Consider the following 25,835-nt stretch of genomic DNA (forward strand, 5'->3'; position numbering starts at 1 on the left):
TCAGAAGGTAACTTTGTTTAGGTCTTTACAGAGGTAATCAAATTAAAGTGAGGTCATTAGACTAACCTGTAATCCAGTACAACTGGTAGTTTGGATACAAGTCTTCATAGAGGGAAGATGACAAGAGGACACAAGGAGAAGGCCATGTACAAGCCAAGGGATGTCTTAGGCTACCAGAAGCTATGAGAGGGGCTTGCAACAGACTCTTCTTCCACATAGCTTCCAGATGGACCCAACACTGCCAGAATCTGAATTTTGAACTTCTAGCCTTCAGAACTGCAAGATAATAAATGTCAAGTTTTTCGGCCAGGCGCAGTGGCTCATGCCTATAATCCCAGCACTTTGGGAGGCCAAGGTGGGCAGATCACCTGAGGTCAGGAGTTTGAGACCAACCTGGCCAACATGGTGAAAGCCCATCTCTACTAATAATACAAAAATTAACTGGGCATGGTGGCAGGTGCCTGTAATCCCAGCTACTCAGGACGCTGAGGCAAGAAGAACAGATTGAACCTGGGAAGTGGAGGTTGCAGTGAGTGGAGATTGCACCACTGCTCTCCAGACTGGGCAACAGGTTGAGACTCTGTCTCAAAGAAAAAAAAAGATGATAAATTTTTACTTTTTAAGTCACCCTTTTTGTGGTATCTTGTTATGGCACCACTAGGAAACTATTGCAAATATCTCAATTTCTTCAAATCACATTGCTTTAACTAAAATCCTCAATTCTTGCCCTCACTGTGTTTGAAAAGTTCTTAAGCAAAGGATACTATATTTCTGTTATATAATTTGATGTTATTCCTGTTGCCTTTTAATTTTTTTTCTATTTATTTTGAAATAATTTCAGACTTACAAAGCAACTGCAGACTTCTAGACAGAAGAATTAGATACACTTTTCACTAGTCTTGTCGTTAAGTACAACTAAAAACTTTGGGCATTATATATGAAATGTACACAAGAAAACTCTGCAAGGTGGAGAAAGAAACATAAAGGTTAGGAACTTTGGGGCCAAGAAATGACATGGTAGTGAGTTCCTTGGATTATCTGAGCAAGTCAATAAAGGAAAGATAGTCTTCTCAGTAAGCAATGCTGGAATAATTGGACATCCATATGCAAACAAAATTAATCTAGACAGTAATTTTACACCTTTCACAAAAGTTAATTTAAAAATTGATAATATTATGTCTTAAACATAAAGACAAAACCATCAAACTTCTAGAAGAAAACATGAGTAAAAAAGTATGTGACTTGGGTTTAGTGATAAATTTTAGATACAACTCCAAAAGCACAATTTGTTTTCCATTTACTTGGTAGATCGTCCTCCATCCCTTTATTTTGAGCCTATGTGTGTCTCTGCCTGTGAGATGGGTCTCCTGAATACAGCACACTGATAGGTCTTGATTCTTAATTGAATTTGCCAGTCTGTGTCTTTTAATTGGAGCATTTAGCCCGTTTACGTTTAAGGTTGATATTGTTATGTGTGAATTTGATCCTGTCATTATTATGTTAGCTGGTTATTTTGCTCGTTAGTTGATGCAGTTTCTTCCTAGCATCAATGGTCTTTACAATTTGGCAGGTTTTTGCAGTGGCTGGTACTGGTTTTTCCTTTCTGTGTTTAGTGCTTCCCTTGGGAGCTCTGGTAAGGCAGGCCTGGTGGTGACAAAATCTCTCAGCATTTGCTTGTCTGTAGAGAACTTTATTTCTCCTTTGCTTATGAAGCTTAGTTTGGCTGGATATAGATTCTGGGTTGAAAATTCTTTTCTTTAAGAATGTTGAATATCGGCCCCCACTCTCTTGTGGCTTGTAGAGTTTCTGCCGAGAGATCTGCTGTTAGTCTGATGGGCTTCCCTTTGTGGGTAACCCGACCTTTTTCTCTGGCTGCCCTTAACATTTTTTCCTTCATTTCAACTTTGGTGAATCTGACAATTACGTGTCTTGGAGTTGCTCTTCTCGAGGAGTATCTTTGTGGCGTTATCTGTATTTCCTGAATTTGAATGTTGGCCTGCCTTGCTAGGTTGGGGAAGTTCTCCTGGATAATATCCTGAAGAGTGTTGTCCAACTTGGTTCCATTCTCCCCGTGTCTCTGATAAAACAGCCTTTAAACCAACAAAGATCAAAAGAGACAAAGAAGGCCACTACATAATGGTAAATGGATCGATTCAACAAGAAGAGCTAACTATCCCAAATATATATGCACCCAATACAGGAGCACCCAGATTCATAAAGCAAGTCCTTAGACACCTACAAAGAGACTGAGACTCCCACACAATAATAATGGGAGACTTTAACACTCCACTGTCAACATTAGACAGATCAATGAGACAGAAAGTTAACAAGCATATCCAGGAATTGAACTCAGCTCTGCACCAAGGAGACCTAATAGACACCGATGGAACTCTCCACCCCAAATCAACAGAATATACATTCTTCTCAGCACCACATCACACTTATTCCAAAATTGATGACATAGTTAGAAGTAAAGCACTCCTCAGCAAATGTAAAAGAAATTATAACAAACTGTCTCTCAGACCACAGTGCAATCAAACTAGAACTCAGGATTAAGAAACTCACTCAAAACCACTCAACTACATGGAAACTGAACAACCTGCTCCTGAATGACTACTGGGTACATAACCAAATGAAGGCAAAAATAAAGATGTTCTTTGAAACCAACGAGAACAAAGACACAACATACCAGAAACTCTGGGACACATTTAAAGCAGTGTGTAGAGGGAAATTTATAGCACTAAATGCCCATAAGAGAAAGCAGGAAAGATCTAAAATTGACTCCCTAACATCACAATGAAAAGAACTAGAGAAGCAAGAGCAAACACATTCAAAAGCTAGCAGAAGGCAAGAAATAACTAAGAGCAGAACTGAAGGAGATAGAGACACAAAAAACCCTTCAAAAAAATCGATGAATCCAGGAGCTGGTTTTTTGAAAAGATCAACAAAATTGATAGATGGCTAACAAGACTAATAAAGAAGAAAAGAAAGAAGAATCAACTAGATGCAATAAAAAATGATAAAGGGGATATCACCACCGATCCCACAGAAATACAAACTACTGTCAGAGAATAGTATAAACACCTCTATGCAAATAAACTAGAAAATCTAGAAGAAATGGATAAATTCCTGGACACATAAACCCTCCAAAAACTAAACCAGGAAGAAGTTGAATCCCTGAATAGACCAATAACAGGCTCTGAAATTGAGGCAATAATTAATAGCCTACCAACCAAAAAAAGTCCAGGACCAGACGGATTCACAGCCAAATTCTACCAGAGGTACAGAGAGGAGCTGGTACCATTCCTTCTGAAACTATTCCAATCAATAGAAAAAGAGGGAATCCTCCCTAACTCATTTTATGAGGCCAGCATCATCCTCATACCAAAGCCAGGCAGAGACACAACAACAAAAAAGAGAGTTTTAGAACAATATCCCTGATGAACATCGATGCAAAAATCCTCAATAAAATACTGGCAAACCAAATCCAGCAGCACATCAAAAAGCTTATCCACCATGATCAAGTTGGCTTCATCCCTGGGATGCAAAGCTGTTTCAACATATGCAAATCAATAAACATAATCTATCATATAAACAGAACCAATGACAAAAACCACATGATTATCTCAGTAGATGCAGAAAAGGCCTTCAACAAAATTCAACAACCCTTCATGTTAAAAACTCTCAATAAACTAGGTATTGATGGGACGTATCTCAAAATAATAAGAGCTATTTGTGACAAACCCACAGCCAATATCATACTGAATGGGCAAAAACTGGAAGTATTCCCTTTGAAAACTGGCACAAGACAGGGATGCCCTCTCTTACCACTCCTATTCAATATAGTGTTGGAAGTTCTGGCCAGGGCTATCAGGCAGGAGAAGGAAATAAAGGGTATTCAATTAGGAAAGAAGAAATCAAATTGTCCCTGTTTGCAGATGACATGATTGCATATTTAGAAAACCCCATCATCCCAGCCCAAAATCTCCTTAAGCTGATAAGCAACCTCAGCAGAGTCGCAGGATACAAAATCAATGTGCAAAAATCACAAGCATTCCTATACACCAATAGCAGACAAACAGAGAGCCAAATCATGAGTGAACTCCCATTCACAATTGCTTCAAAGAGAATAAAATACCTAGGAATCCAACTTACAAGGGATGTGAAGGACCTCTTCAAGGAGAACTACAAACCACTGCTCAATGAAACAAAAGAGGACACAAACAAATGGAAGAATATTCCATGCTCATGGATAGGAAGAATCAATATCGTGAAAATGGCCATACTGCCCAAGGTAATTTATAGATTCAATGCCATCCCCATCAAGCTACCAATGACTTTCTTCACAGAACTGGAAAAAACTACTTTAAAGTTCATGTGGAACCAAAAAAGAGCCCATAATGCCAAGACAATCCTAAGCCAAAAGAGCAAAGCTGGAGGCATCATACTACCTGACTTCAAACTATACTACAAGGCTACAGTAACCAAAACAGCATGGTATTGGTACCAAAACAGAGATATAGACCAATGGAACAGAACAGAGCCCTCAGAAATAATACATCTACAACCATCTGATCTTTGACAAACCTGACAAAAGCAAGCAATGGGGAAAGGATTCCCTATTTAATAAATGGTGCTGGGAAAACTGGCTAGCCATATGTAGAAAGCTGAAACTGGATCCCTTCCTTACACCTTATACAAAAATCAATTCAAGATGGATTAAAGACTTAAACGTTAGACCTAAAACCATAAAAACCCTAGAAGAAAACCTAAGCATTACCATTCAGGACATAGGCATGGGCAAGGACTTCATGTCTAAAACACAAAAAGCAATGGCAACAAAAGCCAAAATTGACAAATGGGATCTAATTAAACTAAAGAGCTTCTGCACAGCAAAAGAAACTACCATCAGAGTGAACAGGCAACCTACAGAATGGGAGAAAATTTTTACAATCTACTCATCTGACAAAGGGCTGATATCCAGAATCTACAAATAACTTAAACAAATTTACAAGAAAAAATCAAACAACCCCATCAAAAAGTGGGCAAAGGATGTGAAAGACACTTCTCACAAGAAGACATTTATGCAGCCAACAGACACATGAAAAAATGCTCATCATCACTGGCCATCAGAGAAATGCAAATCAAAACCACAATGAGATAGCATCTCACACCAGTTAGAATGGCAATCATTAAAAAGTCAGGAAACAACAGGTGCTGGAGAGGATGTGGACAAATAGGAATGCTTTTACACCATTAGTGGGACTGTAAACTAGTTCAACCATTGTGGAAGACAATGTGGCGATTCCTCAAGGATCTAGAACTAGAAACACCATTTGACCCAGGCATCCCATTACTGGGTATATACCCAAAGGATTATAAATCATGCTGCTATAAAGAGACATGCACATGTATGTTTACTGCAGCACTATTCACAATAGCAAAGACTTGGAACCAACCCAAATGTCCATCAATGATAGACTGGATTAAGAAAATGTGGCACATACACACCATGGAATACTATGCAGCCATAAAAAAGGATGAGTTCACATCCTTTGTAGGGACATGGATGAAGCTGGAAACCATCATTCTGAGCAAACTATTGCACAGACAGAAAACCAAACACTGCATGTTCTCACTCATAGGTGGGAATTGAACAATGAGAACACTTGGACACAGGGTGGGGAACATCACACACCGGGGCCTGTCGTGGGGTGGGCGGAGTGGGGAGGGATAGCATTAGGAGATATACCTAATGTAAATGACGAGTTAATGGGTGCAGTACACCAACATGGCACGTGTATACATATGTAACAAACCTGCACGTCGTGCACACGTACTCTAGAACTTAAAGTATACATATTAAAAAAGCAGAATTTGTGAAAGAAAAATATTGATGAATGGACTCTATTAAAACAAAAGCCCTCCTCTGTGAAAGTCACTCTTAAAAGAATGAAAAGCTAAGCCATGGACTGGGTGGGAGAAAATAATCACAAAACAGATATTTCATAAAAGATGTGTATCTAAAATACATTTTTGAACTCTTAAACTTCAACAATAAGAAAAATCCCCAACAATTTAAAAATGAGCAAAAGATCTGAACAGACACCTCACCAAAAAAGACACATGGCAAATATACATATAAAAAGATACCTAATAACAATTGTCATTTGCAAGTTAAAACAACAATGTCATACCATCACATGCAGTAGAATGGTTAAAATCCAGAAAAACAATTCACATCTAAAGCCATTATTGTTATAGTTGGATTGGTACTGGTATGATTGTAACTGTTTTGTTACACTTGTTCTTTCTTTTTTACCCTCTTTTTTTTTTTTTTTTGACTTCTCTGGTTTTAAATGATATTTTGCATGATTCCATCTTATTTTTTTTGAGTATCTCCACTGTTCTTCTATCTAAATTTTTAGTGGTTACCCTAGAATTTGAAAGAAACATTTAAATCTAATCTAAGTGCCCCCTCAAAACAACACCACTTGTGTATTACAGATGCCTTACAAGAAAGCATTTCCAATCCCTCCCTCCCATTCCTTCGGGGTGACCGACATTTCATATTACTACTTCATATACTATAATCATCCAGTACATTATTACTATTATTATTTTAAAAGCAAGTTACCTTTAAATTATGAATAAGCACATAAAATATTTTATCTTAATTTATTCGTTCTCTGATGCTCTTTTTTTTCTTAATGTAGGTCTGAGTTTCTGGCCTATATTCTTTCTGGAGAACTACTTTTAACATTTCTTCCAGGACAATTTTGCTGGTGATAAAATCCCTTCATCCTTTTGTTTATTTGAAAATCTTTCTTCTTCACTTTTGAAGGATAATTTCACTGGATCTAGAAGTGAGTTTTTTGTTCAATACTTGGAATATGGCCTCTGATGAGAAATCTGATAATTTCCACATTTTATCCTCATATAATGTCAGAGTTTCTTTTTTGGCTTCTTTCAAGATTGTCTCTTTGTATCTGGTATTCTGCAATTTTAATACTTACATTTAATGTAAGGTGTACTTATGTTTTTGAAATTTGTTTTGTTGGTGTTTACTAAATTTCTTCAATCCGTGGTTTGTTGCCTATCATTAATCTTGGAAAGTTCTCAGCCATTATTACTTTAAATATTTCTTCTCCTCCATTTTTTCTTTTGAAATTATTCGAGTTTTTTTTTTAATTTTCTGTTCTGTTTCTTTTTATTTTTTTGTCTTTTGTACTTTACTTTGGGAGGTTTCTGTTGAGCTGTTTTCAGCCTCACAAATTCTTTCCTGTTTGTACCAAGTCTGCTTATGAGATCGTCAAAGGAATTCTTCATTTCTGTTACAACATTTTTATTTCTAGCATTTTTGTTTTTCCCTTAGAATTTCCATCTTTGTGTTTACATCATCCATCTGTCCTTGCATGTTGAACACTTGCTCTCATTACAGCTCTTCACATATTAATCCTATTTTTTTTAATTCTCTGATAATTCCAACATCTGTGGCATATTTGAATCTCGATCTAACGCTTGTTTTGGCTTACTTGGTTCTGAAGGCTTTTTTTGTTTTTGCCTTTTTGCATACCTTTTAATTTTTTTTTTTGTGAAAAGTCAGATATCCTGTATTTGGTAAAAGAAACTGTAGTAAATAGGCCCATGGTATAAAGTTTTATGTTATCTTTCCTACCAGTTGGGCTGTGTTACATTTTTGCTACATCTAAATATGTCAGAGGCCTTAAATTCCCGTAGTTTCCTTTTTTCCTTTTTCTTTTCCTCCTTTCTTGAGTTTGGGGGATCCCTACATACTTCTGCTTAGAAAGAGTCTGCCTCTTGCAGCTCTTTTAGTATTATACCATTCTTATTACATGGAGCCCTCTTGATGTGTCTCTAACGTCTACGAGAAGAGAAGGGTTCAATAACCTTACAATTAAACCCGTCTTTTAGTGGCCAGCGTCTCTGGGATGCGACCTCTACAGGTGCCTCTTCAGGTTTCTATTCCCTTACATGAGACCCAAAGGTTGGGACTGGAAGGGGCACAGCTAAGTGGAAAAATCCTCTTTTCTCAGGTGAGAGAGTTAAAGCCTTTCCTCCTGTTAAAGAGGAGGCTCTAGGTGTATTTCCGTATGATTAACCTTCTGCTGCTGCCAGAGCCACAGGGGATCTTTTTCAGCTCTTCATCATGAAAACCTGTGAGGGTTACTGAGGCAGCATCCACAAAATTATAGGCTCCTGCCCCGCTCCCCTGTCAAGACTGTGGCATATAGAATTTTTCATTTTCAGAGTAGCCCACACTCAGCTACCCAAGATTCATCAAAATGGCTATTTAAGTGTTTCTATCAGTTTATGGCTGCAGTGGCTTCTGCTGTAAGTAAGCAGATCACAGCTGCGACTGTCTGGGTTCATCTGTATCTCTAAATTTTGTGGTTGTGGTTTGCCCTCAGAACTCTGTTCTTTGGTTCAATGAAGGTTGTTCATTTACAGTTTGTTCAGCTTTTTCTTGTTGTAAGTGTGGAAGTGATATGTTCCAAGATCTTTAAAGATCTGAGGCGAGACTAGAAGTCCTTACCCAACTAATTTAACCAACGTGAACAAGGAATTTCTCAAAGGTTGCCTTTTCAACAAATGGTGCTAAAGCAATTGGACATCCATATGCAATAAAATAAATACTGACCCAAGCCTCATATTTATACAGAAATGGACTCCGAACAGATCATGTGAAATGTAACACTGTAAAACTGTGGAAAAATATAGGAGAAAATCTTTAGGATTACGTCTCAGCAAAAAGTTCTTAGACTTAACACTGAAAAAGCAATCCAGAAAAATAGAGTTGATAAATTGAGCCTCATCAAAATTATAAATATTTCTCATCAAAATTACCTGTTAATTTTAGGGATAGCATTTCAGAAAGAGGGAAACTGCCTTGTGTGAAATGATAAGACAAGCAGGAGAAAATATTTGCAAACCATATATTCAGCAAAAGAGTAGTATTAAGAATCTATAAAAACACTCAAAACTTAGTAAAAAAAAAAGTACACCATCCAATTAGGTCACATGCAAAAGACATGAAGAGACATTTCAATGAAGAAGATATACAGATGGCAAATACGCATATGAAAACATGTTCAGCATTACTCTTCAGGGAAATGCGAGTTAAAACCACAATGAGATTCCACACATACAACATTGTGGCAATAGCAAATCCTGGCAAGGAGAGGGAGAATCTGGATCACTTGTACATTGCTGAGGGAAATATAAAATGGCATAGCCACTCTAGAAAACAGCTTGGCCACTAAAAAAACAAAACAAAATAAAACAAACAAACAAACAAACAAAAAAAAACTTGCAGCCAGGCATGGTGGCTCACACCTATAATCCCAGCACTTTGGGGGGCCGAGGAGAGAGGATCACTTGAGCCCAAGAGTTTGAGAGAAGCCTAGCCAACACAGCGAGACTTCATCTCTACAAATAACAAACTTAACCAGGTGTGGTGGTGCATGCCTGTGGTCCCAGCTACTTGGGAGGCTGAGGCCAGAGTATCACTTGAACCTAAGAAGTTAAGGACACAGTAAGCTGTGATGGTGCCACTGCACTCCAGCCTGGGCAATAGAGCAAGACCCTGTCTCAAAAACAAAAACACAAAATAACAGCAATTTGCAACTATCATATGACCCAGTTATTACACACCCAGGTATTTATCCCAGATAAATGAAGACCTATTTCTACGCCAAAACCTGTATGTTTATGTTCATGGCAGCTTATTCATAACGGCTCCAAACTGGAAGTACCCAAATATTCTTCAAGGAATGCTCAAGGAAACTCTCATTAATCCATTCATCTATACTATGGAATACTATTCAGCAATAAAAGGGAACAAATTCTTGATACCAACTACAGCCTGGATGAACCACTGGAGAACTATGCTAAGTGAAAAAAGCTCTTACAAACTGTGTGACTTCATTTATGTAAGATTCTTGAAATGAGCACAGTAGATGTGGAGAACAGATTAGTGACTGATGGGGTTAAAGAGGAACTATGAATGAAGAGGGGTGTGGCTATGCAAGGGCACTGAGGGATCCCTGTGTTGATGGAAGTATGCAGTCTCTAGACTATCAACGCCAATATCCTGGTTGTGATACTGTACTATAGTTTTGCAAGATACTACTATTGTGGAAAACTGGGTAAAGTGTGCAAGAGATATCTCTGTATTTCTTGCAATTATGTGTGAATGTACAATTATTTTGAAATAAAATTTTACTTTAAAAAAGCTGCAGTCCTCAAACTTTGTGTCTGATTGTGATAGCTGATATTGAATAGAGGAACACAGGGTAAAAATGGAGAGTGAATTTTCAAAACTCTGGAATAACCTTATAAACAGTGAAGACCCTGTTTTACTCCGAAGATGAACCCAGTGTTTGAGTTTACATGGGACATTTTGGGAAATATTCCCTACTACTCTTATCTGGTTGATTACACTTGTAAAAGGCTAAAGGTTAAAACATTAAAAACAAGCCAGTGATGGCCAGGCGCAGTGGCTCACGCCTGTAATCCCAGCACTTTGGGAGGCTGAGGTGGGCGGATCACAAAGTCAAGAGACAGAGACCAGCCTGGCCAACATGATAAAATCCCATCTCTACTAAAAATACAAAAATTAGCTTGGCGTGGTGGCGCATGCCTGTAGTCCTAGCTACTCAGGAGGCTGAGGCAGGAAAATCACTTGAACCTGGGAGGCAGAGGGTGCAGTGAGCTGAGATCACGCCACCTGCACTTCAGCCTAGCAACAGAGTGAGACTCTGTCTCAAAAAAGAAAAAAGAGAAAAAAAGAAAAAAGAAAAAAAGAATCCAGTGACAAAAGAAAAAAAAAAGCTGCAAACACAGAGCAAAAAATTCCTATATGCCCTTTACCTAGATTCCCTAAATATTAACATTTTATAACCCTTCTTGCTTTATAATCTGTCCCCATCCCCATAGCATGTATGTGTGTGTACACACACATACTTATTTATTCTATTTTATTTTTTCAAATGTCTGAGGGTAAATTACAAATATGATACCACTTCACTTATCAATATTTTGGTATTTTTTTCTATAAAACGAGGATGTTCTCTTATATAACTAGAGTATACATTATGGAATCAGGAAATTAATAATAGCAATGCTGCTGTCTAATCAACAGACCTTTTCAGATTCTTCCAGTTTTTTCATTAATGTCCTTTCTTGGTCCAGGATTCAATCTAGAATTCTGCCCTGCATGTCTTTGTCCTGTCTTTTTCATCCCCTTTAATCTGGAAGAGTTCTTCAATCTTTCTTTGCCTTTCATGACTTTGCTGTTTTTAGAGAGTACTGGGTGTAGAACGTCCCCTCGTCTGGATTTGATGTGCATTTGTGGCAAGGACCGTGCAGAGGCCATGCTGTGTCCCTCTCAGTGCATGCTCTCAGGAAGCTTGAGTAATTGATTAAAGAGGAGTGGCCAGGCACGGTGGCTCACGCCCATAATCCCAGCACTTTGGGAGGCTGAGGCGGGCAGATCTCCTGAGGTCAGGAGTTTGAGACCAGCCTGGCCAACATGGTGAAATCCTGTCTCTACTAAAAATACAAAAATTAGCTGAGCGTGGTGGCAGGTACCTGTAATCCCAGCTACTCGGAAGCTGAGGTAGGAGAATCACTTGAACCTGGGAGGCGGAGGTTGCGGTGAGCCGAGATCGCGCCATTGCACTCCAGCCTGGGCGACAAGAGCGAGGCTTTGTCTCAAAATAGATAAATAAATAAATAAATAAATAAATAAATAAATAAAAGGGTGTGGGCGGTGGGGAATGCCAGCCACTGTAGAGTAGAGTTTCTATTTTTTCCAATTTTAATAAGTAGGTATTTTGTGGGCAGGTATTTTGAGACCACATATGTATCCAGAATGTCACATTTGAAAGGTGAGCAGTGATTGGTTAGTTATGAGAATATTGTTTTGAAGGCAAAGATGGCATTTCAGAAGGAAGGAAACTGTAGGAAGTCCCTAAGACTGAGAATCTAGAATTTGAAAGGAGGGAAATATCTCAGTCTCACATGCCACTGGAGGAGAGAGAGAAGACAAGCTGAGCTGGAGGGCTCGGCAGGCTTTTAGGATGTGCTAAAAACTGAGGGCTATCCCAGTTAGGCTTACCAAACTTAACCTGCCTCGCTTGTTTTTCACTTACTTGCTTTTAGTTGATTTTAAAACCCATATAGCTAAAAGTCATGTAGCTAAACACTATATAACTAAATTCCCACCAGCTTCCTTATAGATGACATCTTTGATGTATGGGGCACCTCGGTAACAGTTGCCTAAGTTGTTTTTCAGGAATTTGGTGTTAGCTCTTGTCCAGTTCAAGCCAGTTGAGACCAGTGACCCTTCAATTGGGCCTGTGTGAGTGTCCAGTGGGTGACCTTTTGATGTCAAAGGGCCAAAAACTCCACAGTTAGATTATGATAATAACACCATTTTGTGAACATGCATCCTATGAAAAGCCAGGAAGTTTGACTATGCTTACACAGATCACTGAGTACTTTCCCTTACCTCCAATCATCTCTCCCCATGCCTCAGACCACCCTGTTTTCAGTCCATAAATATTTTGAAATCCTATATTCAGGGAGGCAGAGTTGAGGCCTGTCTTCCCAGCTCCTTGCTTGGTTGCCTTGTGAGTAAACCCTTTCTCTGCTGCAAAACTCATCTTCTGAGTGATTGGCTCACTGCATGATGGGCAAAACTGGCCTGGTTCAGTAAAATGCTGAGTATTTTTAACATTTTAAACTTTAATTCCAATGCAGTTGGACACCCTTAAAAGTTTTTAAACAGAGGAGTGATAAAATCAGATGTGTGTTGTAGAAAGATCATTCTGATTTTATTAGAAATAGATTAGAGGTATGACAAGGGACTTATACTTTATATCCAACCATTTTATCTCTCTGTAACTTATTTTTGTCACATGGTATGATACAGATATTCAACTCTTTTAGTCTATAGATGAGAACTTTTCTCAGCATCACTTAATTAAAAAATAACCTATTTTGCTTTGACTTACATTGCAAAAGAACACACACCGATTCCCTCAAAAATAGATATTAAGTGCCCACTATATCTCAGGGACCATTCTAGAAATTGGAATAGAGAAGTAAATAAAATAGACAGAAGTCCTTGCCATTGTGAATGCTCTGTGACCTATAATATTTATTTAGAATAATTATCTAATTATTTTAGAATAATTAGATATAATTAGAAAATTATTTTAGAATAATTAGATAATTTATTAGATAAATTAATGTATCCAATGAAAATTAGGTATTTTTTCCCCAGGGTTTTACCTGTGCATGCGATTGTATGTATGTATTCATCTATATCTTTTTATAGTTTAAAAATACCCCATAATCCCACAGTGCAGAAAATAATATCAAAAACTTTGATGTATATCATTACAAACACCAACGCAACTTAAATTTTTCATTTGAAATGGTGTAATACATTTTATTTTATTTTTGTAAACTTTTTCCCCTCAATATATCTTGAATATCTTGCCAGACTCTCAACTGTTATTGTACAATATAATTTTGATTTGCTCACTAGCATTCTCTTGTATTCCTATACCATAAATTATTTCACTTATCCCACAATCTGTCTAAAAGAGAGTTATTAAATTGAAGAAAGTAAATTGTTCTGCATAATAAACCGATTTTTTTCCCTTGGTGGCCCTAGAGTAACAGATATGGGGCAATTTATTGAAAGTCAGTTCACCAATTGGTCTATTCACTGGAAGTGGGGGCTCTATAGATGACAATATAAGAAGAAATGAGGGAAATGACTTGATATGAAAGGAGATTTTTCTAGAATTAGGGTGGCATTGTGACCCAAGAAGAGAGATGACCACTGGGGGCTAACAGTGTGGATCACCAGTAGATTGTAATAGATTTGGTAACTGGTATTTAATTTCAAACTGTTCTGTTGCCTCAAAAATTCTCCAAAGTATTGAGCAAAAAATGAAATTTCTGCAAAGAGATGTGAACCAAAGGCTCAAGTTATGTATTTTTAATAAAATGCAAAAGGACAAGGCAAAAATGTTAAATAAAACTTACACTTTCACTACATTTTGGAGGCATAATTGTTTACTCTAGTATAATTACTAGTAGAGGTATTGCAAAATGAAAGAAAATGCATTCTATTGTCCATATAGAGACAATGTATCATAGTGGTCAGGAGTTCGTGTTTCCAATCAGAAAGGGCTGGGTTAGAATTTTGGTTCTGCCACTTGCTTGCTGGGCAATTTGGTACCTGTCTCTTTCCAAGGATCTGTTTTCTTGTACAGAAGCATGGGAGTAACATGAGAATCTAGCAGGCAGGGCTGTGATGAGGACCAAATGATGCCTATGATGTACTGGCCACAGTGCCTGGCATATCAGCTAAAAGGTGTTGAGTTTATGTGTTAAAGATGGTTGTGGTGATGACGTAACACACACTGGCTGAAAGCTTTTGATACATACCACGAAGTTGACCTCTGTAGAGTTTGTATCAAATTATATTTCCACCATTGCCTATAAGCAGTCATTCTCCCACATTCACATGGGAATTACAGTGTGTAAATCATGAGTAATTTGAATTAAGTGTCAGGTGTCTATTCAGTGACTTTTTGTTGAACGTATAGTCTGTGCAGGTCATTTGGTCCAGCACCAAAAGACTTAGAATGAATTAGACAGATTCAGGCTCTGTACTCCCAGAGCTTATAGTCTAGGGAATGTTCCTCTTTGCTCACTGATTTACAAAGATACCAAGTTTTTCTTTTCTTTTTTGTCTTTCTGTAAAATATTTATTTCATCAAAAGTTGATTTAAAAATAATGAAGTTTTAACTAATTCAATTATACTGTTAAAATAAGTTTGCTCAAACTAATTACTGTAATCTATATGAGTTTGAACTTTTTTTAGCCAAGACTTTTTCTGGCAACACATTGTCCTATTTTTTGGCAAATGTTTAATTTTATTTACGCAATTTATGTTGTAGAGAATTCTTAGATTTCAGTAGTTTTCTGCCTGCTGCAATACTCAGCCTCTGGGAGATGTCTTGTGATCTTGCCTTACTGCTCACTGAAGCTGTTTTCTATGAAAGGAAGCTCACATCCACCTGTTAGAGAATGTCCAGCCTGCCACACATTTTCTAGCATTTTTCTCTTTCACAGGATGGGAGATTGCAAGTGGGTCCTCTATGACTTCATCTAACTGGGCCTTTCTGACCTCTGTGTGGAAGACAGTTCTTAAAAATTTAAATGTGATAGCACTTTTCTCATTTTCCAGAACTTCCACATTCCCTCCCTCTCTCCCTCCCTCCCTCCTTCCCTCCTTCCCTCCTCCCTCCCTCCCTCCCTCCGTCCCTCCTTTCCTCCTTCCTTCCTTCTTTCCTTCCTTCCTTCCTTCTTTCTTTCCTTCCTTCCTCCCCTCCCCTGCCTGGCTCCCTCCCCTCCCCTCCTCCCATCCTCCCATCCTCCCTTCCTCTCTCCTTCCCTCCTTCCTTCCAAATCTACTGTAGGATAGACAGATAATACAGGCATCTGGTGCAAGGAAGCTAAATTCCCGTGCTTGTATCAGTATCTTGTCTCTAGAACACGGGTGTCTCATGTCTACAACACTAATTGAGCATATACTCTTTTCAAAGGACTCATGGCTATTGATTTTTAAAAAGCTTACAATTACTATACACACACACAAATAATTAAAATACTTGATTGCATGTAAAAATAAGTAAAAACAAAGCTGAGTCACATGTTCAGAAGAGGGGATGCTGATACGTTCTGATGGGATAGGACAGACATTGGCATTGAAGATGATCTTTCACTGTGCCTATCATCTTTATAGGTGAAGATGAAGAGGAAAGGCATTTAGGCAGTAAAATGCAGATAATATGAAATGCAAAGTGAAAGCCTCCCTGCCCTCATTCTGAATGTTATTATGCTGGGGTTGCCTTTACTATTTTGGTTTTTAGTTTTTCTGGTGTTTACCTCCATCACACGAACTTATATTTACTTGTACCTCTATTTATTGATTTATCAGCCTCAAGAATGTTACTCATAGTGGAATGACACTCATTGTGGAAGATAAGCAATTTGCTTCACTTACGTTCTCCTTCCCACATTTTTATTGATTATATTTCTTCTTTTAAATTATTTCTTTGGTTACTCATTCAACATTAACATTAAATAATATACTCAAGCCTCTATATCCCCATTCATTACTTTTGGAGGATATCATTAACTGCCCACTCTGAGGAAATTGTCTCTCTCCAGTATAAAACAGGTGCTACAAGTCTAGCTCTTACTCCTGTGTAAAGCCAACCATGGGACTCTGATGTCATGGACTAAGAAAGAGCAGCAGAGCCTCAGCTCAGGCTTTCTTCCCCACACACTCACTTTTAGTTATGAAAATGACTGGGAAGAGAACATGTGATTTTTATTGGCTTCTCCACTGGAAGATAGGCAGAGGAAAGGAAGTTCTGGGTTGGCTTTGGAGTGGTGGATAAACAATGAATATGCCACCAAAGGTAGATCCAAGTGTTTCCATGAGTGTGTTGTCTCGGAAAGTTATTTAACTTCTCAGGCAATAAAACTTGCACTCACAAAGATCGGAAGAAACATGGTTGTGCCCTGAATGTGAAGCTCAGACTCATTTATTAAGGGCCGTACTAAACACTGAGATCCACTCATGATTATACTTTTAATTAGCGCGAGTGATATGGTTTGGCTGTGTCCCCACCCAAATCTCATCCTGTAGCTCCTGTAATTCCCATGTGTTGTGGGAGCCACTCAGTGGGAGATGATCGAATCATGGGGGTGGTCTTTCTCATGCTGTTCTCATGATAGTGAATAGGACTCACGAGATCTGATGGTTTTAAAAACAGAATTTTCTCTGCACAAGCTCTCTCTTTGCCTACCGCCATCCATATAAGATGTGACTTGCTCCTCCTGGCCTTCCGCCATGATTATGAGGCCTCTCCAGCCACATGGAACTGTGACTCCAGTTAAACCTCTTTCTTTTGTAAATTCCCCAGTCTCGGGTATGTCTTTATCAGGAGCGTGAAAACAGACTAATAGCACGAGATCACCCATAACTTCTCAAACCGACTGTACCCAGAAAGTATTGAGTGGAAATCAGTTACAGAATTTGGCTCTATTCTAACCCACCCCCTCCTCAGAGATGTCATTAACTACTTCCTTCTCTTTTTACTTTAATAGTATACTACGTTTCACTTTCCCATATTACATATGTCACAAGAGAATAGCTGTCAGTTCTTCAAGGATAGGACTAATGTGAAAATTCATCTTTGTATGAACAGCATCTAATACAGATCTTGGATGTGAATCAGATTATATTTATTGCAATAAACTATTGCATTGCTTTTAAATTATTTTGATTTTATCTTTCCCACTGAACTGGGAACAACTTTATGATTAGACTCATATATTATTAATTTTTGTATCTTCTCCCTCTATCACTGTCTGTCACATGAGTTTCCATCACACAAGTTTGGGTTAGATATTTGTTGTATATTATAATTAATGAAAGGCTATGCAAAGTAAGCCCCTTAACTAGAAACTTCTCTTTTGGGATCGTATACCCAGTTGACCCTTTAAAGAGTTAAACATTGTAGCAGAATTGTTTATTATATTTTGGTATTATGTATCTTTTTTTAAAAAGTTCTGTTTCTTTTTAATTTTTTTTAACTTCGTTTCAGGGGTAAATGTGCAGGATCTTATACAGGTAAACTTGTATCATGGGGGTTAGATTCTTTCAACACCCAGGTACTAAGCGTAGTACTCGATACATATTTTATTCTACTCCTTTCCCTTCTCCCACTCTCCACCCTTGAGACAGCCCCAGTGTCTCTTATTCCCTCTTTGTGTCCAGTTTTTTTTTTTTTTTATTCCCATGTAACACCTGCTCTACTAGCCAGTTTCTGGTCCCTCAGAATCTATTGTTGATCTAGTTCTCTGTGTTAAGGCATGTTCTTCATTTCTTTAAAATGAACACACACACACACACACACACACACACACACACACATACGTACACACTCACGTATGCCAAGCAGTGTCAATGCATTAATTATAACCAACTAATTTCACATACATGTGAATCAGCTTTGCAGATGCCTATGTTTAACTTGTTTTGGGCAGGATGGGGAGAAGCAGGAAAACAATTCCAAAGTGCTTCTTATGGATGTAACTTTAGGATGAGGGACCACGTGCAGCAAAATGACAGTGTGGACCTAGCAGAAGAAGAGGTGATGTTAAAAAGGTAGGGACATGTTTTTTTTTTTTTAATTGAAAATTGGTGTCTGTAGTTGATATATATTCATGTAGGTTTATACAGAACATTTATGAGAAGTATGATAATTCTCAGGTGAGTGAGATTTTCAGACTGGCATTTTATTAACTTATGTTAAGAGCACGCCAGACACTGCTCTTGGTTTTTCACAAATGACCCCATTGTATACCTACAATACCCCTAGGAGGAATATCTTTTCTTGTGCTCATTGTTGATGGGAAGACAGAAGCGCAGGGAGGAAAAAGGTTTTGCTAGTGTCACACAGCTAGTGGGTAGTGACGCTGGATTTGAATCCAGCCAGTCTGGCTCCAGTGCCCAAGCTCTTAGCCATTATTCTATGAGGTCGTATGTACCAGATGGATGAAACAGTCAGGGCTTAGGTTAGGGAGCCTCTGATAAAAAAGTGCTTCTAACCAAGTTTATCATATGTGCAATGTGGACTCTTTTTATTTTATTGTATATTTTTAAAATTAAAATGAACAGGAAAATTATCTAAATGTATTAATCAACTACCAGAGACAATATCTTTTAGCTTGCTTTTGATGGCAAATATGAAAGTATCCATTCCAATTTGTTCTAAGCTGAAAAAGAAAGAAATTGACTGGATCACACAATTGAATAGAACGGGACAGATCTAGCTTCAGGTAAGGCTGGAAGCAGAGGCTCAAAGTGTCAAGAGGTGCTTGCTTTACTTTCTCCATTGCTCAACTCTGTATCTTCTCTGTTAACTCCTTCCCAGGCAAGCTTTCCTTTGTTGTCGTTGTTTTGTTTGTTTGTTTGTTTGTTTTTGAGACGGCGTCTCCCTCTGTCGCCCAGGCTGGAGTGCAGTGGCATGATCTCGGCTCACTGCAAGCTCCGCCTCCCGGGTTCACGCCATTCTCCTGCCTTAGCCTCCCAAGTAGCTGGGACTACAGGCGCCCGCCACCACGCCTGGTTAATTTTTTGTATTTTCAGTAGAGACGGGGTTTCACCGTGTTAGCCAGGATGGTCTTGATCTCCTGACCTTGTGATCCGCCCGCCTCAGCCTCCCAAAGTGCTGGGATTACAGGCGTGAGCCACCGCGCCCGGCCAACAAGCTTTCCTTTTCTATGTGCACCATGGCTGTCAGAACAGTCTGGGGCTAAATCCTTCTAAGATCAAATTCGGTGGAGAAGAGCGAAGATCTTTTTTTCCAATATTTCTCTAAAAAAAAAAACCCCAGTGTCCACTTTGATTGGTCCAGATAGGTAACATGCCCGTTCCTGAACGTTCTCAGGGCAAGTTGTTGGATTGATTGGTTTAGTCCTACGGTTGAGAATGGAGCTCTCCTCTGTGATGCACAGTGAAAATGATCAATGGAGATGCCCTTAAAAATCCATGCATGGCTGGAAAAAGAAGTGAATGCTGCAGAAACAAGCTGCAGATATTCATTGCAAAGTTTGAATTTAATTTTTGTGGGAGCATACTCCAGCTGCCTTTTAAACTATTCCATCCTGCTTGATCAGCAGAACTTCATAACGAAATGTCCTCATTCTAGTGAGCAATATTTAGGCCTGCGAGACTAAGAAACCACTGGATTGATTTGAGGACAGGTTGGAGAGACAAATGAATGCAGTTCTTTGGTGTAACACCTGTAGATTGTTTTTCTTATCCTCTTACAGCAGATAATACTTTAATAGAACTGAGATTGTGACTGAGACAGGCAATGCTACATCAGTTAAGATCACCAATGGATTGTGGAGGACAGACACAATGCACCTTGGCAGAACAGATGAATCAATTTTTCACCTCGGTGGGCCAGAGCAGTAAAAAGAAATATTTCCAATGTATAAGAAACTCATGACTAACATATGTTCATTTGGACGATACCCTCTTCCTACTCCCATTTATTATCATTATATTTTAGTGTTTCTGACTTCAGTGGTTCGCATATTTTTGTTCTTCAAAATTCATTTAGGTGTATCTGTTTATTCAAATGCAAATCATTATAGGATAGGATGATATTGGTAGGATTCATCTTCCTCCTTTGCATCAGTGTTAGTCCTGAATTAGAGCTGGTGGTAGTGGGTGGAGAAAGGAGAGGACGGTCTCCTTAAGGAAGTACAATCATTTGTCAGGAGTAAAGGTGACCATCTTTCATCGGAGGCACCCAGTGACTTTAGGAGCACATATTTTGTGACTTTTGTTTTGAAGAATGTGTCAGATGACATGAACAGGGCTAGAATTGGGAAGAAGCCCAAGTCTTTCCCTTTCAAAAGAAAAGGAAGGAAAAAAAGAGAGGAAAGATGGGTGTTACTTTTATAGCAAAGCACAATCTCAAAACACAACCTGAGACATTTCTTGCTTGCATCATAGCCTGATAGTACAGGGCACCTACTGTTAGTAGATAGGCCCATTCTCAGGGGGAAAAAAAAGTGCAGGAAAATCAAATCTTTGCCAAGAAGCAAAGTTAGCAGTGGGCAGGAAGAGAGGCGAGGGGGCCATGGTGTGTTTGGTAAGAGTTGGCTCTAGTATGTAACTGCTTCTGTCTGAATCACTCATGATCTGGGGAATATTGGACAAGTTACTTGCTCTCTCTGGAGACTCATAGCTCTATCTGTAAAATGGGTATATGCTTTTGTAGTGGAAGTTCAATGGAGTAATGTGTAAGTAAAGCTTTTTGCTCAATGCCTAAAACATAGTTGATTTTTCTTAAGTGTTTTATATTACTTATTTACTGGACATGAATATTCCATGCCAAATATTGTGCTAAGAACCTTACTGGCATTATTTCATTAAAATATATCCATGTGGTAGGTATTATAAATCTCTCAATTTTTCAGATAAGTGACCACAGGAGAAAATCATTTTCTAAAGTCATGCACCTTGTGAGTTATAGAGTAGATGGAATTAAACTCGAGTTTCTCTGATTACAGATCTTCTGAAATTTTTAACATTAAAAAAAAAAAGAGCTTGGAAATCCTGACTGTTGTAGGCTGTGCCATGATCACTGTTGAATTCTTTATCTGAACACCAGTTTTCTATATGAACTGAGAGAGATGGCAAGAAATAAAGAATTGGTACTTTCTTAGGCTGTATAAATGAGAGGATTGTGAAAATCATGATAGACAAAACCCAGGAATTACTGGCATTTTAAAGAAACTTGTGCTTACTAGAAAGGGTAATTAATAGCTTAATGAAGTTACTAAGTACTAAATGCTCATAATCATTCTGTGTTTAATGCTTTATATAGGGAAAAAACAATAAGACCAGCCTAATTGAACAGAGTAAGATACAGCTCAGCTCTTGTCAAATCCCCCTCCCAAACTCTACGGCTAAAAAAAATGTGTTATCTTAAGGTGGGAACTAGATTGAGATGCCAAAAGCACAATATGTAAGGAATGCTGGCTTTCAAGATTGTGAAAGTACTGGAATGTGTGTTCATTTTCTGTTACAGTATAACAAGCTACAGCAAGCTGAGTGGTTTAAAATCATACATATAAGCTTGGCATGGTAATCCCAGCACTCTGGGAGGCTGAGGGTGGTGGATCACTTGAGGTCAGGAGTTTGAGACCAGCATAACAAGCTACAGCAAGCTGAGTGGTTTAAAATCATACATATAGGCTGGGCATGGTGGCTTACATCTGTAATCCCTGCACTTTGGGAGGCTGGGGCTAGTGGATCACTTGAGGTCAGGAGTTTGAGACCAACCTGGCCACCATGGTGAAACCCTGTCTCTACCAAAAATACAAAAATTAGCCAGGCATGGTGGTGTGTGCCTCTAGTCTCAGCTACTCGGGAGGCTGAGGCAAGAGAATTGCTTGAGCCTGGGAGGCGGAGGTTGCAGTGAGCTGAGAGTGTACCATTGCACTCTGGTTTGGGTAACAGGAAGAGACTTCATCCCCCCCACCCCAAATAATGATAATAATAATAAAATAAAAATCATACATATTTATCACCCTGTAGTTTCCACGGGTCAGCAGTTCTAGCACAACTTAATTGGATCCTCGGTAAGGCTGCAGTAGAGGTGTCTGTGGAGCTGTGGACTCATCTGGAATCTCAACTATGGAAGGGTCCACTTCTAATTTCACACAGTTGGCAGAATTCATTTCCTTGCATATACGGTACTGAGAGTTTCAGTTTCTTGTTGGTTGTCATCTGGAGGTCACTGTGAGCACCTTGAGGCCTCTCACAGTTTCTTGTCATATGGGATTCTGTGCCATGGCTATGTGCTTTCTCAAGGCCAGAATGATAATGAAGGAATCCAGCAAAATGGGTGCTGCCATCTTATGTAACATAATCTCGGCTGGGCGCGGTGCCTCACGCCTGTAATTCCAACATTTTGGGAGGCCAAGGCAGGTGGATCACTTGAGGTCAGGAGTTCAAGACTGGCCTGGCCAATGTGGTGAAACCTTGTTTCTACTAAAAATGCAAAAGTTAGCTGGGCATGGTGGTACACGCCAGTAATCCCAGCTACTTGGGAGTCTAAGGCAAGAGAATTGCTTGAACCTGGAAGGCGGAGGTTGCAGTGAGCCAAGATGGCACCATTGCATTCCAGCCTGGGCGACAGAGAGAGACTCTGTCTCAAAACAAAAGAACAAAAACATAATCTAATCATCAGGTTCATTGAGATTATTGTGTTCTTTTAGTTTTTTTAGGTGAAAAAATGATTTTAGTGAATAACAAGCCAATGGGACCTACAGGCTAGAAATAGTCAAAAGTGAGCAGGAGGGAAAGAATGTAAATCAATGAGTATTTCATGTACTGGAGTTCTCACAATGATGCGATGAGATATCGGTGGTGTCTTTAGAAGTCTCTGACTATAAGCCACACCAGACCCAATTTACAATGAATAAAGAAGTTTATTTTTTCAAACAATCCGAAGTTGGAGCAGCACCAAGCTTGTCTGGCTCAGAGGCTTAGTGGTGGCTCTCAGGAAGCCAGCTCCTTTCTGACTTTCTGCTGTGTCATCCTTGGCATGCCATCTCACTTCCCTCATGGTCACGCAATGGCTGTCGTAGCTCTTGAACAAACATGATTGTTCAGAAGCAGAAGGAAGGGCCTGCTTCTCCCTCGCATCTCTCTTTCTCTTTTTTAAGAGCTAAGAAACATTTCCAAGAAGCTCTGACAGTGGACTTTCACTGTATCTCATTTAATAGAGTTGAGTCATAGACGACTTCTCAAGCCAATCAAGGAAGGGGGATAAAATTAGCAGGATTGGTTCAAATGAACCAATGCTTATCCTTGAAGTTCTGGCTGGGGTCACTTTCTTAGAACACAAAAGATGAAGATAAACAAAATCAGAGCCCTGGTGGCAGGAAAGTCTGTGTGCGCACATTCGTATGTGTGGATCTGCATGTAGGTGTGTGCGTATGTGTATGTGAGTATGTATGCAGGTATGTGTAGAAGGGAAGCATTTGAGTTAGGAAACAACTGTATTGCATCTATACATTTTAAATGTGAAAGGATCTCCTCTCCCCAAAAGGTTTGCAGAGTCAGAAACTTAGGTTAAATGACTTAGGCACAGACTAGCTAACTGTGATTAGTGCCTTAACTTGCTCTAATGTTGCCATGAAACTTGCAAAATGAGGCCATTAATATTACCCACTCTCTCAGATTTGTGTGTGATTTAAATGTAAAGTGTTTGTCCCCGTGTCTGTCACTTATTAAGCGTCCAATAAATGAGGCTATATGAAGATGGGGAGATGAGAATTATCCTTATTATATTCTATCTTGAGTTTTATAATACTAATGCACACCTATAGTGTACTTTCAACTTTGCTTCAATGGATGAAGTTTCAATGGAATTAAGATTCTTTAGCAACTTTCTCAGAGCCACCCAATAAGCAGGAACTCTCTTTTAATGCAAAAAGCACATCGGCAGAGTTAACTTCTTGGACATGGTGGCATTTCTTCCCCATTGAAGGCCTTTCATAGAACTTTTCCAAATCTCCAATATAAGTTCAACACAAATACTCTTGCACCAATATCAGGATCGTTTTTTACTTTTATATGTACTATTTCTCCCTTGACAGTCTCATCTCCCAGAATCGAGTGCCAAGGGCGATTGTTTGTTTAGGACACCTCTACATCTTCCTTTCTCTCGCACTTCTTGCCCCAGAAAGGTCATAAAATCTTTGACTGTGGTGGGTGGTTAAAGTGCTTTAAAAAGTAGTTCATGGAGTTTAATTAAAGGCATTGGGAAACTTTTATCTGCTTGATATTTGGGATAATGGAGAGATTATATATGAATGACTGCTGAGCATTAAAAAATATATAGTAAGGAAAAAAAGAAAAAAGCTCTGTCAGCCATAAAGCAAGCAGTCAGCAGGGACTTGCATGAGATGCTAAAAATAATGTCCCATTAGTGAGCCAACACTTTCAGAAAGTCAAAATGGGATGGGGGCACTTAAGGGACGGCAGTTATGACTGAAGGGAAGCTGAGATTGGATAAGGAGGCCAGCAGAAATCTATACAAAAGAGCCATGCTTTTTGGTCAGAACTTTCTCCGCGTACGTGACAAAAACCCAACTCAAAGAGAACTGAGCAAAGAAATGTATTGGCTCTTATCCAGATGATTGGGTCCAGGGATCTAAATGAGCGTGCTGTCTGGTCCCTGTCTTTCCTCAAGGTAGTAATTGACTCCCTACTCCTTCATCTGATTCCTTCAGCAGCCTGACGGTAAAAAAAAAAGTGAGGTTCTTTTTTTCCCCCCTCAATTAATGTATTTAATGTTTACCAATTACAACAGCTTAAAATCAGCATATATCTAGCAATAAATCTAATAAAACATGTAAGACCTCTTCATGGAAAATGACATGTTGTTATTGAAAGAGATTAAAATCTAAATAAATCGAGGGCTAGACCACATTCATGGATTGGAAGACTTAAGACTTGCAGAGATGTCAATTCTCTCCAGAGTAATCTTCAGATTCAGTGCAATTCTTTTCAAAGTACTAGCATTATTTATTTACTTACTTTAGAAACTGACGGGCTAATTTCCGAAATGCGTGGAAATACGAAGGGGCAAGAAGAGTAAAGACAATCTTGAAGAAGAAAAAGCTGGAAAATGTACATCAGAAGAAGATTCAAGACTTACTATAAATCTATAGTACTAGGATAGTGTGCAATTCTTTTATGTTGAGTTTTACTTGTTTGTGTGGTTCTAAAGGCTGGGCCCCCCTAGACAGAGAGTGTGGAAAGTATTTGAGGTCCCAGTGCACATCCATCAGTGTGGGTTGGGGGTGTCATCTTTGTATGTGAAGAATTGGATATGGACCTATTCTTTCTGGTAAGCCAGAGAGCTGCTTTGTTCTGTAAACCAGATGTTTTGTCTTGCTGGTCGGTTATAGAAGGAGGCCATCTGATAGTCTAGCTGGCAGTGACATGGAAATGGCACTGTACCCAATGAGAAACTTTAAAGTTGCCATACAGTATTGACCCTAGAGGCTGCATTTGCTCTCAATTTTGTGTGTTGGCATTTCGCCAACTAGTCAATGTATTTATGCTTACCAATTTCCTTATTCAAATAGCTTTTCATTATAACAAAATAATCTT

The sequence above is a fragment of the Gorilla gorilla genome, chromosome 21 (genome assembly GCF_029281585.2).
Source record: "Gorilla gorilla gorilla isolate KB3781 chromosome 21, NHGRI_mGorGor1-v2.1_pri, whole genome shotgun sequence".
Classification (NCBI taxonomy): Eukaryota; Metazoa; Chordata; class Mammalia; order Primates; family Hominidae; genus Gorilla; species Gorilla gorilla.